The following is a 15,222-nucleotide window of genomic DNA, read 5'->3' on the forward strand; positions in this document are numbered from 1 at the left end:
GGTGTTGACGCTGCAAATGTGGCCACATTTGCATCAACCCACGACCGACGCAGACACGATTGACGAGAGGCAAGCAGCCTCTCAATGCTACCCTGCCCTTCTCGGCCAACTCCTACACTAACACGTCTTGGAAAGTTCCAAAGTACCAGTTCAGTCTGAAATATTTTTCTTTTCGTTAAGATGGTGTTATGGTTATTTTTTGTCTTGAACAAAGAACTCAGTTTCTTCTACTATGTCTTAGGGATAGCTTTTAGTTAGCTTGTGTGGAAGTCCTGAATTATCTTGTACTCGCATATCGGCTATTTTATGTTTAACTGTGATCATATGATTACCGATATCACCCTTGCTATGATCACAGGTGTGCTCTATAAATGTAATTGCAAACCTCCTAACAAACACCTCGACGTTAAATATATTTCAGTCTCAGCAGTTTATTTTATAAATAACAGATTCCATGAATTTATTATGTTTCTTAGCAATACTATGGAGTAACCAAGGCTCGTATTGTGGGGAAGCCTACAATCACCTTAGATTTGTTAAAACCTGGCGCGTTTCATTTGGAGCGTTATACCACAGTATGTAATTAATTTCATTTTTTTCCCTTGACCTGTACGTTATCATCACGTCATTCGTTTTTTATCCATTGGCCTTCGCCACTTGCATATTATGCAACTCTTTCTCGATTTCGTCACTTTCAAGAGGTAGCTGAAGGATCCTATGGATCGCTGATGCAAACTAAACCCATTTATATCTATTTTAATAAACAACGGTGACATTAACATTGGTATACATGTTTTTCAGTATTCTGAACACTCCAAATAAATGTTTTGTGTCTTTTCTGTTGTCTGTTAGAACCAGAAACTGTACGCTATCGTCTTTTTCTAGCTATACAGTCAATGTTAAGATGAAATGCACTCACCTTCTCTGCTGTTGCTAAGAAATTAAGGATATAATAGCGATCAAAAAAGAAAATTGCACTGACTAGTGATAACGGTCGTGGACTCATTCGCTGATTTCATCTCACTTGTAGACATTGCATGTATCTACTAGAAAACAAACTAACGCAGTGATAATTTACAATTTTAAATTTTTAAATAATTCGAAGAACTTGGTCTCTGATTGTAAATGTGTTAAAATATTGCAAACTACACTTACTGACTTGTTACAACTGTTTAAAACTATAAGAAAATTAGTCTCATACACACTGACTTCTGTAGTAGTCTGACAGGACTGCGAAGTATGCACTTACCCGTACTAAACATTGGCATCTGCAACACACCCCCCTGCGAGGCGTGTTGCGAGATGCTTGCAGGTTGTGCAACAATTCTTGTGTATACCTTCAGCCTCACTTGCCGCTGAGCTCACTATGGGCACTGACACACATCAGACGATCTCAGACAAACGGGGTGACGCAGCAGCCTCACTGTCACAATTAGAGCCCAGTAGCTGCATTATTTATACCTGACCGCTGGACTGACAACAAATACTGACCTAGGTCAGTAGCGAGAGCATCGCACCACATACAACATTCGTTGTAGAGGAGGCTGCTACTTGACTCTCTAAATGTTCCTGCTACAATAAACAAGTGAAGCTGCCGATGGGTGACTCACATTGGTCTCATACATCAGACTCACTTCTCTCACTCAACTCTCAGATAGCACGTAACTGTCTTTGCCTGACACAGCAGCAGCTGGATCCAGTTCACTGCTCCACAGTAGCTACGCCCCTGTAAAGATCAGGAGATGTAGTACTGGAGTAGCATGTGCACAAACACAATATAGCTAATTTATGGTTCCCACCATTGGTAACTGTTTATTACATAATATTATAAGACATAAAATTCAGTCAGTACATTAACAAATGCTCACATAATGCCCCGATGACACAGTTAATGTATGACTTCCAGCAAATTAAGTGTGTCCTAAGTAATATCAGCTCCGTACGTTCAGAGAACCACTCACACACATCATGATACATTTTATAGTTGCCGGCACGGGGCATTCAGTACAATACCACATTCTCACGCTGAAGTACCTTGCACATCATTAAATATGGGATCCCTTCAGTGCGTCTAAGGAGAGTTGGATGAATTGCTTCCCTCGTATTCTATTGGCTGAAAATACGGAAGAAAATTGTCCCAACTGCTGATTGCTACCGCATCATGCCACACTCTTCCTTTCCAGCTGACTCCTGTGTGTATAAATTGAACATGTTCCTCGTCTTCAGTTCAATCCAGTATTACTCTATCCAACATCATCATCATCAGGAGCAGCGGCAGCAGCAACAGCAGCCGCATCTATGAAGTGTCATCCTATACATGTTATACATCCGGTGATTAAGGGAGCAACTATCTATCTTTAGACTATGCTGAAATTAAAGGTGTTGTTGTTGCGGTCTCCAGTCCAGGGACTGGTTTGATGCAGCTCTCCACGCTCCTCTATCCAATGCAAGCCTCTTCATCAACGGAAAACTACTGCAACCTACATCCTTCTGAATCTCCTTAGCACATTCATCTCTTGTTCTCCCTTTACGATTTTTACCCTCCAAGCTTCCCTCCAGTACTAAGTAGGCGACACCTTGATGCCTCATAAAGTGTCCTACCAACGGATCCCTTCTTCTAGCCAACTTGTGCCACAAATTCATCTTCTATTCAATTCTATTCAGTACTTCCTCATTAGTTACGTGATCTACCCATCTAGTCTTCAGCATACTTCTGAAGCACCACATTTCAAAGCTTCTATTATCTTCTTGTCGAAACTACTTATCGTCCATGTTTCACTTGCATACATGGCTACACTCCATAGAAATACTTACAGAAAAGATATTCTGACACATAAATCTATACTCCATGTTAACAAACTTCTCCTCCAGAAACGCTTTCCTTGCCATTGCCAGTCTACATTTTATATCCTCTCTACTTCGACAATGATCAGTTACTTTGCTCCCCAAATAACAAACCTCATCTACTAACTAAAGTGTCTCATTTCCTAATCTAATTCCCCTAGGATGACCTGATTAATTCGACTGCATTCCATTATCCTCGTTTTGCTTTTGTTCATGCTAACCTGTCAACGCACTGTCCATTCCGTTCAATTGCTCTTCCAGGTCCTTTACTGTCCCTGACAGAATTCCCATGTCGTTGTCTAACCTCAAACTTTTTGACTCTTTTCCATGGATTTTAATTCCTACACCAATTTTTTTCTTCTGTTTCCTTTACTGCTTGTTCAATATACAGACTCAATAACATTGAGGGTTGTCTACAACCCTGTCTCACTCCTTTCCTAACCACTACTTCCCTTTCATGCCCTTCGACTCTTTTAACTGCTATCTGGTTTCTGTACAAATTGTAAATAGAGCCATGCCACCTTCAGAATTTGAAAGAGTGTATGTCATGATGATCTCCCCATTGGCAAAAGATTCCAGAGAAGTGCCCCATTCGGATCTCTGGGAGGGGACTTCCAAGGGTAGGTTACCATGACAAAAAGATTGAATAATCATCGAAAGGATAACGTTCTACGAGTCGGGGCGTGGAATGTCAGAAGCTTGAACGTGGTAGGGAAACTAGAAAATCAGAAAAGGGAAATGCAAAGGCTCAATCTACATATAGTATGGGTCAGTGAAGTGAAGTGGAAGGAAGACAAGGATTTCTGGTCCTATGAGTATCGGGTAATATCACCAGCCGCAGAAAATGTTATAACAGGTGTAGGATTCGTTATGAATAGGAAGGTAGGGCAGAGGGTGTATTACTGTGAACCGTTCAGTGACAGGGTTGTTCTAATCAGAATCGACAGCAGACCAACACCGACAACGATAGTTCAGGTTTACAATGCCGACGTCGCAAGCTGAAGATGAACAGATAGAGAAAGTGTATGAGGATATTGAAAGGGTAATGCAGTATGTAAAGGGGGACGAAAATCTAATAGCCATGGGCGACTGGAATGCAGTTGTGGGGGAAGGAGTAGAAGAAAAGGTTACAGGAGAATATGGGTTTGGGACAAGGAATGAAAGAGGAGAAAGACTAATTGAGTTCTGTAACACGTTTCAGCTAGTAATAGCGAATACCCTGTTCAAGAATCACAAGAGGTGGAGGTATACTTGGAAAAGGCCGGGAGATACGGGAAGATTTCAATTAGATTACATCATGGTCAGACAGAGATTTCGAAATGAGATACTGGACTGTAAGGCGTACCCAGGAGCAGATATAAACTCACATCACAATACAGTAGTGATCAAGACTAGGCTGAAGTTCAAGACATTAGTCAGGAAGAATCAATACGCAAAGAAGTGGGATACGGAAGTACTAAGGAATGACGAAATACGTTTGAAGTTCTCTAACGCTATAGATACAGCAATAAGGAATAGCGCAGTATGCAGTACAGTTGAAGAGAAATGGACATCTCTAAAAAGGGCCATCACAGAAGTTGGGAAGGAAAACATAGGTACAAAGAAGGTAGCTGTGAAGAAAACATGCGTAACAGAAGAAATACTTCAGTTGATTGATGAAAGGAGGAAGTACAAACATGTCCGGGAAAATCAGGAATACAGAAAAACAAGTCGCTGAGGAATGAAATAAATAGGAAGTGCAGGGAAGCTAAGACGAAATGGCTGCAGGAAAAATGTGAGGACATCGAAAAAGATATGATTGTTGGAAGGACAGACTCAGCATACAGGAAAGGCAAAACAACCCTTGGTGACATTAAATGCAACGGTGGTAACATTAAGAGTGCAACGGGAATTCCACTGTTAAAAGCAGAGGAGAGAGGAGATGGGTGGAAAGAATACATTGAAAGCCTCTATGAGGGTGAATATTTGTCTGGTGTGATAGAAGAAGAAACCGGAGTCGATTTAGAAGAGATAGGTGATCCAGTATTAGAATCAGAATTTAGAAGAGCTTTGGAGGACTTACAGTCAAATAAGGCAGAAGGGATAGATAACATTCCATCAGAATTTCTAAAATCATTGGGGAAAGTGGCAACAAAACGACTATTCACGTTGGTGTGTTGAATATATGAGTCTGGCGACATACCATCTGACTTTCGGAAAAGCATCATCCACACAATTCCGAAGACGGCAAGAGCTGACAAGTGCGAGAATTATCGTACAATCAGCTTAACAGCTCATTCATCGAAGCTGCTTACTAGAATAATATACAGAAGAATGGAAATGAAAATAGAGAATGCGCTGGGTGACGATCAGTTTGGCTTTAGGAAAAGTAAAGGGACGAGAGAGGCAATTATGACGTTACGGCTAATAATGGAAGCAAGGCTAAAGAGAAATCAAGACACTTTCATAGGATTTGTCGAACGCGTTTCCCAGGAAAATGGTGAAAGCTGTTCAAGATTCTGAAAAAAGTAGGGGTAAGCTATAGGGAGGGACGGGTCATATAAAATATGTACAACAACCGAGAGGGATTAATAAGAGTGTACGATCAAGAACGAAGTGCTCGCATTAAGAAGGGTGTAAGACAAGGCTGTAGCCTTTCGCCCCTACTCTTCAATCTGTACATCAAGGAAGCAATGAAGGGAATAAAAGAAAGGTTCAGGAGTGGAATTAAAATACAAGGCGAAAGGATATCAATGATACGATTCGCTGATGACATTGCTATCCTGAGTGAAAGTGAAGAAGAATTAAATGATTTGCTGAACGGAATGGACTGTCTAATGAGTACACAGTATGGTTTGAGAGTAAATCGGAGAAAGACGAAGGTAATGAGAAGTAGTAGAAATGAGAACAGCGAGAAACTTGGTTACGAATTCAATGAAGTTAAGGAATTCTGCTACCTAGGCAGTAAAATAACCAATGACGGACGGAGCAAGGAGGACATCAAAAGCAGACTCGCTATGGCAAAAAAGGCATTTCTGGCCAAGAGAAGTCTACTAATAACAGATACCGGCCTCAATTTGAGGAAGAAATTTCTGATGATGTACTTCTGGGGTACAGCATTGTATGGTAGTGAAACATGGACTGTAGGAAAACCGGAACAGAAGAGAATCGAAGCATTTGAGTTGTGGTGCTATAGACGATTGTTGAAAATTAGGTGGACTGATCAGGTAAGGAATGAGGAGGTTCTATGTAGGAAAGGAGTATGTGGAAAACACTGATAAGGAGAAGGGACAGGATGATAGGACATCTGGTAAGACAGAGGGAATGACTTCCATGGTACTAGAGGGAGCTGTAGAGGGCAAAAACTGCAGAGGAAGACAGAGATTGGAATACGTCAAGCAAATAATTGAGGACGTAGGTTGCAAGTGCTACTCTGAGTTGAAGAGGTTAGCACAGGAAAGGAATTCGTGGCGGGCCGCATCAAACCAGTCAGTAGACTGATGGCAAAAAAAAAAAAAAAAAAAAAAAAAAATCTCAGCCGACATTGTCAAAAGCTTTCAAGAAGTCCACAAAAGCTAGAAACGTAGGTTTGCCTTCCGTTAATCTCTCTTCAAGGATAAGCCATAGAGTCATTATTGCTTCACTTGTTCCAATATTTCTGTGGAATCCAAACTGATGTTCCCCGAGGCCAGTTTCTACCAGTTATTCCATTCGTCTGTAAACAATTTAAGTTAGTATTTCACAGCTGTGACTTATTAAACTAAAATTTCAGTAATTTTCAAACCTGTCAACATTTGCTTTGTTTGGGATTGGAATTATTCAATTCTTCCTGAAGTCTGAGGGTATTTGGCCAGTCTCATACATCTTGCTTACCAGATGGTAGAGTTTTGGCTGGGCAGGCTCTCCCAAGGCTATCAGTAGTTCTAATGGAATGTTGTCTACTTCCAGGGGCCTTGTTTCGATATAGGTCATTCAGTGCTGTGTCAAACTCTTGACGCAGTATCGTATCTCCCATTTCATCTTCATCTACCTCCCATTCCCATAATACATCGCCCTTGTATAAACCCTCTATATAATCTTTCCACCTTTCTGCCTTCCCTTATTTGCGTAGAACTGGTTTTCCATCTGAGCTCTTGATATTCATAGAAGTGGTTCTCTTTTCTCCAAAGGTCGCTTTAATTTTCCTGTAGGCAGCATCTATCCTACGCTATTGACATATGCCTCTACACCCTTACATTTGTCCTGTAGCCATTCAATGCTTAGCAATTTTGCACTTCCTGTCGATCTGATTTCTGACATGGTTGTATTGCTTTTTGCTGCTACATTTACTCCATTTTTATATTTTCTCCTTTCATCAATTAAGTTCAATATCTGTTCTGTTTCCCAAAGATTCCTACTAGCACTCGTCGTTTTACCTACTTAGTCCACTGCTGCCTTCACTATTTCATGTCTCAAAGCTACCCATTCTTCATCTACTGTATTTTCCCCCCGTTCTTGTCAATTGTTCCATAGTGCTCTACCTGAAACTCTCTATAATCTCTGGTTCTTTCCGTTGATCTAGGTCCATTATCTTTAAATTCCATCTTTTTGCAGTTTATTCAGTTTTAAACCACAGTTCATAACCAGTAGGTTGTGTTTAGAGTCGACATCAGCCCCTGGAAATGTCTTACAATTTAAAACTTGGTTCCTAAATCTCTGTCTTTCCATTATATAATCTACCTGAAACCTTGCAGTGTATCCAGGCCTCTTCCACGAATAGAATCTTCTTTCGTGATTCTTATACCAATTGATAGCTGTGATTAAGTTATACTCTGTGCAGATTTCTACCAGGCTGCTTCCTCTTACATTCCCTACACGTCTTCCATATTCACGTACTACTTTTCCTTCTTTTCCTTTTCCTACTATCGAGTTCCAGCCCTCCACGACTGTTAAATTTTCTTCTCCCTTCACTATCTGAACAATTGTTTATATCTCATCACACATTTCTTCAATCTCTTCGTCATCTATGGAACTAGAACTTGTACTACTGTGGTAGGCGTGGGTTTCGTGTCTATCTTTGCTACAATAATGCGTCCACTATGCTGTTCGTTGTAGCTTACCTGCACTCCTATCATTTTATTAATTGTTAAACCTACTGCTGAATTATGCCAATTTGCATTGTACTTATATCCCTGTATTCACCTGACCAGAAGCCTTATTCCTCCTGCCATCGAACTTCACTAATTCCCACTACATCTAGCTTTAACCTATCTATTTCCCTTTTTAAATTTTCTAGCCTACCTGGCCGCTTAAGGGAGCTGACATTCCACGCTCCGATCCGTAGAACGCCAGTCTTCTTTATCTGATAATGACGTCCTCCTCAGTAGACCCCGCCGGGAGATCCGAAAGGAGGAATATTTTACCTCCGGAATACTTTATCCAAGAGGACGCCATCATCATTTAACCATTCAGTAAAGCTGCAAGTCCTCGGGAAAAAATACGACTTAAGTTTCCTTTACTTTCAGTCGTTCGCAGTATCAGCACAGCAAGGCCGTTTTGGTTAATGTTACAAGGCCAGATGAGTCAATCATCCAGACTGTTGCCCCGGCAACCATTGAATACGCTGCTGCCCCTCTGCAATGGTTCCTCCTCCAATGAACCATTGAAGGTACCTCAAAGAAACTGCGCGGGAGCGCTTGCCTCTCTCTCTCTCTCTCTCTCTCTCTCTCTCTCTCTCTGTGTGTGTGTGTGTGTGTGTGTGTGTGTGTGCGTGTGTTTGTGTGTGTGTGAATGTATGTGTGTTTTAGTGTGTGGCTAGCGTTATGTGTGGGTGGGTGGGTTTAGCGGGCCTGTGCATATACATCCACAATCCAAAGATGTTTATTTACTGATGTTTCTTTTCTGATGTTGCAGAAGGCAGCATGCTATCACTGGCGATGGGTAATGACACACTAGACCTATTCATGGGTATACTACACTATACTATATTTCTCTGGTCTAAAATTCTCGATTATCCCGTTTTAGTAGGGCGTGGCAACTTGAGCCAATCGTAGCTTCCTTTTCTCCTTTCCTTATCTTCCCAAAATTTCTTCATTAATTCACTCTGTGTTTTCTTCCTTTCATCTGCCTATTTTTCTCTGTTTCTTTAGTAAAGACGTGTTCAAATTTCTTGCTTCTTATTTTCCTTCTGAAGTCTTGTGTTTCTTTCATCCAATAGGTCTTCTACTTGCTTGCATTAAGGGTATTAAAATTTTCGTTGTGAGTTTATTTTCATCCATCTAACATAGGTGTCCGTACTACAACAAATGTCTTTCCAAAATTGGCCTGTAGTGTCTGTGTGTTCGTAGAGGTCCTTTGTAGGTCGTCTGACTCAGTTTCCGTTTCGGAGAACAGCGTCGCAGATTGTTGTAAGAGTTTTTTCTTTCTTGTTTATTTGGTGATCAACTTTTATCATCGTTTAATTAGTGTGGTTTCTGCCGCATGCAAGGTTTCGGGTAAAGCAACCGGGTTATTGTAGTAGTTTTGCATTAAGAAATATTGTTATTTTGTTTTAGTGATTCCATATCGGTTTTGTACACCTTTTGCTGTTCAGGTGTTGTTTCTATACTTCAGATTGCGTTTAGTACTGTAGGCTAGATGGTGTCTCCTAAGTAGTTGAAGTGAGTGATCTGTCAGATGTTTCCATATTGTGTTTTTAGTGGAAATTTTCCGGTTGATTTGGTCTTCATATAATGAGCTTAAAATTTGTTTTATAGGTGGTTTCACGTAGTTCATCTAGCGCTGGTTTGCCTTTATCTTTGTTGCTTGTTCAAATGACTCCAAAAGCCGTGACTGTACTGAAATATTTGGCTACAGTTTCGCAGTTTTTCTTTGCACTAGTATTCAGAGAGCCATCAGACTGTTGGAAGCATAGGCTAGGAGACTTATAGCCAGTTTAATTTTTCTGTAACTCTGGCAATTATTAAGGGTGTTGTTCTCCATTAAACCTACGTCTACTTCACTCAACCTTTTATTGTCGTTTTTACGTTTCTCTTATTGAATAATTTTAGAGGTCTTTACCTGTTCCTCCAGGAATAACTGTCACTTTTCTGTTGTTTTATAACTACTGAAACAATTTTTAAAGGCACATTTGTAGGATGGGAGTGGATATGTATAAAAAACTTAGATATAAGTTCAGAATATAAATAAAAAATTACATTAGATTTTAAATAGTACAAGCGGTTGTATCGATTGTAGCGTTTAAACGCTGAAACATTAGAATAATTACGCAGGTCAGTTTTCTCGCCGAGAAGACGGCACCTTTTGTCCTGGAAGCCGTCCTGATCGGACGCGCATCTGCCAACGCTGCAGATAATTATTTCGGACACGGCCATTATTATATGTATAGAGACGCAATCTCACTATTCGTACTCATAGTTGACACAGCAACAGAATTAATGTAAGTGTTTGTCTTATTCAATTTATTACAGTATTTTGTGAAGACAGTGATATTACTTAATCTTGTGTTTCAGATATGTTGCAAGCTATTGTTCCATTTAAAGGGCGTCTTGGCAAGGCTAAAGTTTCCGTGTTACAAATTATAGCAAAGGTCCAGTACGAAACAAAGCTTGGGGATTATTCAATGCATGAATTTCGATAAAGAATCACACACAGACAAACATACAATGAACGGACCTTACGCAAAAAGCCACTGTCAAACTCGCAAAGTTTGTATAAATTGATCACTACTTTCTTATCTGTTGTGTGCTATTCACAAACCAGACAGGAAAAGTCACTGCGAGAAGAATGAAACTGTCAACTTCGTGTCTGGACCTTCTATTGTATTTACTACATTGTTTTCCTTTGTTGCGTGGATAATGGGATCATATCTGACGAGCCGTTGACATTGAATATTTTAAAAGACCAAACAAAAAAATTAACCATTTAAATTGATAATGGAACCTGAAATCTACACAGCATACTTGGAGCCAAGGTAAGACATAACATTTCTACATTAGCATGCTAGCCCACGAGCTTCCAGAAATTGTAGCTTGCTTCTCAACTTTATGAAAATTTTCCGTAAACGTAGCAGTCATTTTTGCACAACATCGTGTGTTCCAAATTATCTTTATCATACAGCTTCTTACAAGAATACAGTCATACCATTCCACAAAATAGCCGAATTGTGTCATCTGCATCGCAAAATAGCAAGCAGCCTAGAATGCTAATTTTTTCACCATTAATGGTAATACTTGCTCAGTTAAGCCAACATTGTTGCTATACTAAATTAACTTCATGAACTCATTTTCAAACATGTTTAAATTATCAGAACTAAAAACTTGTAAGGACAGTTGGTGTAAAAGAGCAGACGAGATTAACACAACAACGAGCGACCAAGTGTCCGAACTTGATCCAAAATTTTTCGATTTGAACTTGCATCAGGAAAAAAACCACTAAAGACGTAAACGATATTCAAACTGAAGTCACACATTTAAACGCTATACGCGAAGCTGTTGCCACTTAAGTGAAATCTTATCCATCAATTCATGAGTCAATAAAAACTCGCATTACTGTAACGGAAGGCAAGGTTAACACTATGGATAAAAAATTTACAGACAAACTGCAACTACACACTGTCAACCATTTTGCCATCATAAATAATGAATTTCATGACTGCGTTGATCAGATAAATAAATATTTCTAGCAATGTACAGAGGAGAAATTACCGACGGTTGTGCACGTCACCGTAACCTTGCAGGAAAGAAATATACCCATTCACACCATATCCTGAGGTCAGAGATGTATAATATCCCTAATGATTTACAATGTCCTGGAGTATGAACTGTTGTCTGCTCATTGATTTACCCCTGCCGTATCAAATGGTTCAAATGGCTCTGAGCACTATGGGTCTCAACATCTTAGGTCATAAGTCCCCTAGAACTTAGAAATTCTTAAACCTAACTAACCTAAGGACATCACACACACCCATGCTCGAGGCAGCATTCGAACCTGCGACTGTAGCAGGCTCGCGGTTCCGGACTGCAAGTGCCAGAACCGCACGGCCACCGCGGCCGTCTCCGTACCACTCATTTGTCTCAATCATCAAACATATACATTCTCAGATTCTAAATGATAAAGGAAATCACATGTGTAATCTGTTTGTCTTATTATCTAAGTTGTGTAAATTTGTGTATTATTTTCTACAACATAAAAACAAGTACAGGCGCATAATCAGTGTCGAGAGCATTAATAAATGTGGAGAACAAACATAGCCCCCACAGTAAAGATTGTTAGACTGATACATAGAGAAACACAAAAACACAGAAAGGTATCCAGTCACTTCCTCCACAAGGGCCCCTGGGAGACAATTTTTTACAATTGAAAGTGTCACACAAATTGAGAACATGGCACTTATGCACAGACACAAACTGTGACTGGTAGGACTGAGCAACTGCAATTAGCGCCAGAGTCGAATGGCCTCTCACTCAGCGCATTATATTGATGAAGTGGTGACAGACATCTCGGCGTTCCCTCTCGTGTTGCAGCATCTGATTTCTGGGCAGCAACTGACATCCTGGGTAGCTAAAGGACCCTTGGCCTCATCCTGGTCGAGCTGCAGTCAGCTGTCAGGAACTGTCGTTACTGCGTTGTATTTGATGGCATAGAAGTCCATTCAGCATTAGTGAGACGCGGGACATCGTTACTCTTCCCGTTCGCCTCTCCATCAGAACGCGCACCTAACGGTACGGGACATCAGTTTAGCACGTCTCTTGTCGACTAGACACGTCACTCTCAGCAGCCCACTGAGTCAGTTAGGCTCGGTGCATGCTTGGACTGTGGTGCCATGCGACTCACTTGTGCCTCGATTAGTGGCCTTGTGGGTCCTTGTCCACTAGTGGCTTATTGCCAGCGCGAGGTGGCATCCGACTGTCTGTGCTGGCTGGAGATGTGCCACCTGCACTAGTAGACGATCAGGCTACGTGGTTTAGGTATGTCAGCAGACAGCGGCCTGTCGTTGTGGGCAGTCGCCCACACCTGATCTGCTACAGCTGACTCACGGCTGCCCGCTCCCCATGTCCCTCACTGGCTGGTGATGGCCATGACATCCAATTTACTGTGTTGCTTTGGGAGTCTGCACAATCGTCAAGTGTGGTCAACTGCCATGTTCTCTCACAAATGTCATTACATTGACATAATCAATTTACTGAAAAGAAAATAATGATGAGTAAAAAAATTTATCTTTCTAAATATATTTTTGTATTTATTTATTATTACAAAGGATGTAAACCCCAAAATAAGTTTAATGACTGCGGGCCCTGTTACGTTGTATGAACGTAAATTATGTGGTGTGAAGTGTCTTTATTTGTGTGTGCACGTGTTTCTGTTAGTTTTTGGTTAGTTCTACTCCTGTCACGTAAGCTAATATTACGCTGGCGCTACCTCTATACCTCCACCAAACGTGACACAAGAATGTCATGGCGGCTGCAGTGTAACACGTGTTAAGTTCGGCTCGCGAAATTTAGTTGATTTCGAAGGTGTTCTCGCAGGTGGTGTTGTCTAGCACAAGTGGAAATCGTGTAAACAACAGTGTTCTGGGCAGTAGTGCTATTTTTTTCTGTTCTCCGCCAATATCTTCGAGACAATGGTAAACAGAAGAGTCAACAGCAGCGCGTCCAGCAGCGGGGAAGCCGCAGGTGCGGCGGGTCTGCTCTTGGCGGAAGGTGTGGCCGCGGCTCCCGGTATAGCGGAGCTGGTCCGCTCTGAGGTAAACGCTGCGCTTCGCGATAAAAACAATCTCGATCTGATAGCAGGCACTATATCAGATACTGTAACGGCAGCAGTATTGGTCAAAATGCGTGAAAATGTTGAGGCCAATACTGCCGATATTACAGCACTAAGAAAGTCTGTGTCTGAATACGAGAAAAAGACACGAGAGTTGGAAGTGAAACTATCTGCCGCAACAGACGAACTAGAACAGTACCAACGGCGAAATAGTCTACGACTGTTTGGAGTAGCAGAAAATAAAGAAGAAGACACAGACAACTTGCTTATAGAGGTTGCGCGTGAAAAATTAGGTGTTGAGGTGACCTAGGCAGACATTGACAGGAGCCATCGGGTGGGACGAAAACTACCAGGTGCTACCAAACCTCGTCCAATAATAATTAAATTCGTCTCGTACCGAAAAAGGGCAGAGATCTTTACCCAGAAGAAGAAGTTAGGAAGGACAGGGCTTACAATAAGGGAAGATCTGACACACGAACGGCTAAAGATTTTAAACAGTGCCATATCCCATTTCGCTCTTCAGAATGTGTGGACTCAGGATGGCAGAGTAATCATTAAGACAGCAGCTGGAAAGAAGACAGTCACAAACATGACAGAACTGAATAGTATTAAGTGAAGCTACTCGAGCCAAAAGTGCAAACTTCACAACATTTGCAAATTGTAACAGCCCTATACTCAGATATAGTCTTGTAATTGTATTAACTTTTGAATTATATCCATATTTGTACCTTCAACTAATTGTTTTTGTAACTGTATTAACTTTTCACTATTTTTTTGTGTCTGTAGCTCTAACCATTACTTAATTTTAGTTACTGCTAATACTTTTTTTCATTTTCTCAGTTTATTCTCTTCCATTCTGTAATAGTTCTATTGCAATTATTAGTCTCTCCTTTAGTTCATCAATCACCCATCTCTTCAGTTTAAATTTTTCATAACAAAAATCACCATCAGTATCACTTTAGCAAATTTAAATCTAATTGTAGCTTCCTACAATAATCACTACCAGTATCACTTTAGTAAATTTCAATGTAATTCTAGCTTCCTACGATAATCTATTAATTATTAAGCTTACTTCTCTCTGTTGGCAGCATCGGCCTCTTAAATCACTCCCCTTTCCCTTATTTCCAACCTAACCTGTTTCAAATACGCTAATTACATTTCTCCTCTTATGACATAGGATACACAGTGACACACAGCCGTCACTATTTTGGTCATATTCTCCTTGCACCGAATACCACTAATCCATTTTCTATACTCCCGCAACCTCAGGAAATCTCTTGCAGTCGCCTTTCTTTCGGCACTCGCGGAGTCACAAACAGGGTGCGCAGAATCTCGGACACCCCTGTGTTATGTCACTTGGCGGAAGCACCGGCCAGTGCCCCTCTCGGCAGGTAGTGCCTAACAAAGGGACAAACCAGTCTGCCACCCTACTCCAGGCTGCTCAGCGGAACGCGTCAGAGCTTTTAGCAGCTCACTGCAACATCCTGTCTTTACCTGCACATTACGAAGAACTTAGCCTCCTCTTCAACCAACTAAACTACCACGTAATCCTCTTATCCAAAACGTGGTTGAAACCACACATATCCTCTGCATCTATTCATCTCCCAGAGTACCCATTTCTTAGGACAGACAGGTCAAAAAAACAAGGTGGCGGGGTCG

This window comes from Schistocerca serialis, chromosome 6, assembly GCF_023864345.2.
Source record: "Schistocerca serialis cubense isolate TAMUIC-IGC-003099 chromosome 6, iqSchSeri2.2, whole genome shotgun sequence".
Taxonomy (NCBI): Eukaryota; Metazoa; Arthropoda; class Insecta; order Orthoptera; family Acrididae; genus Schistocerca; species Schistocerca serialis.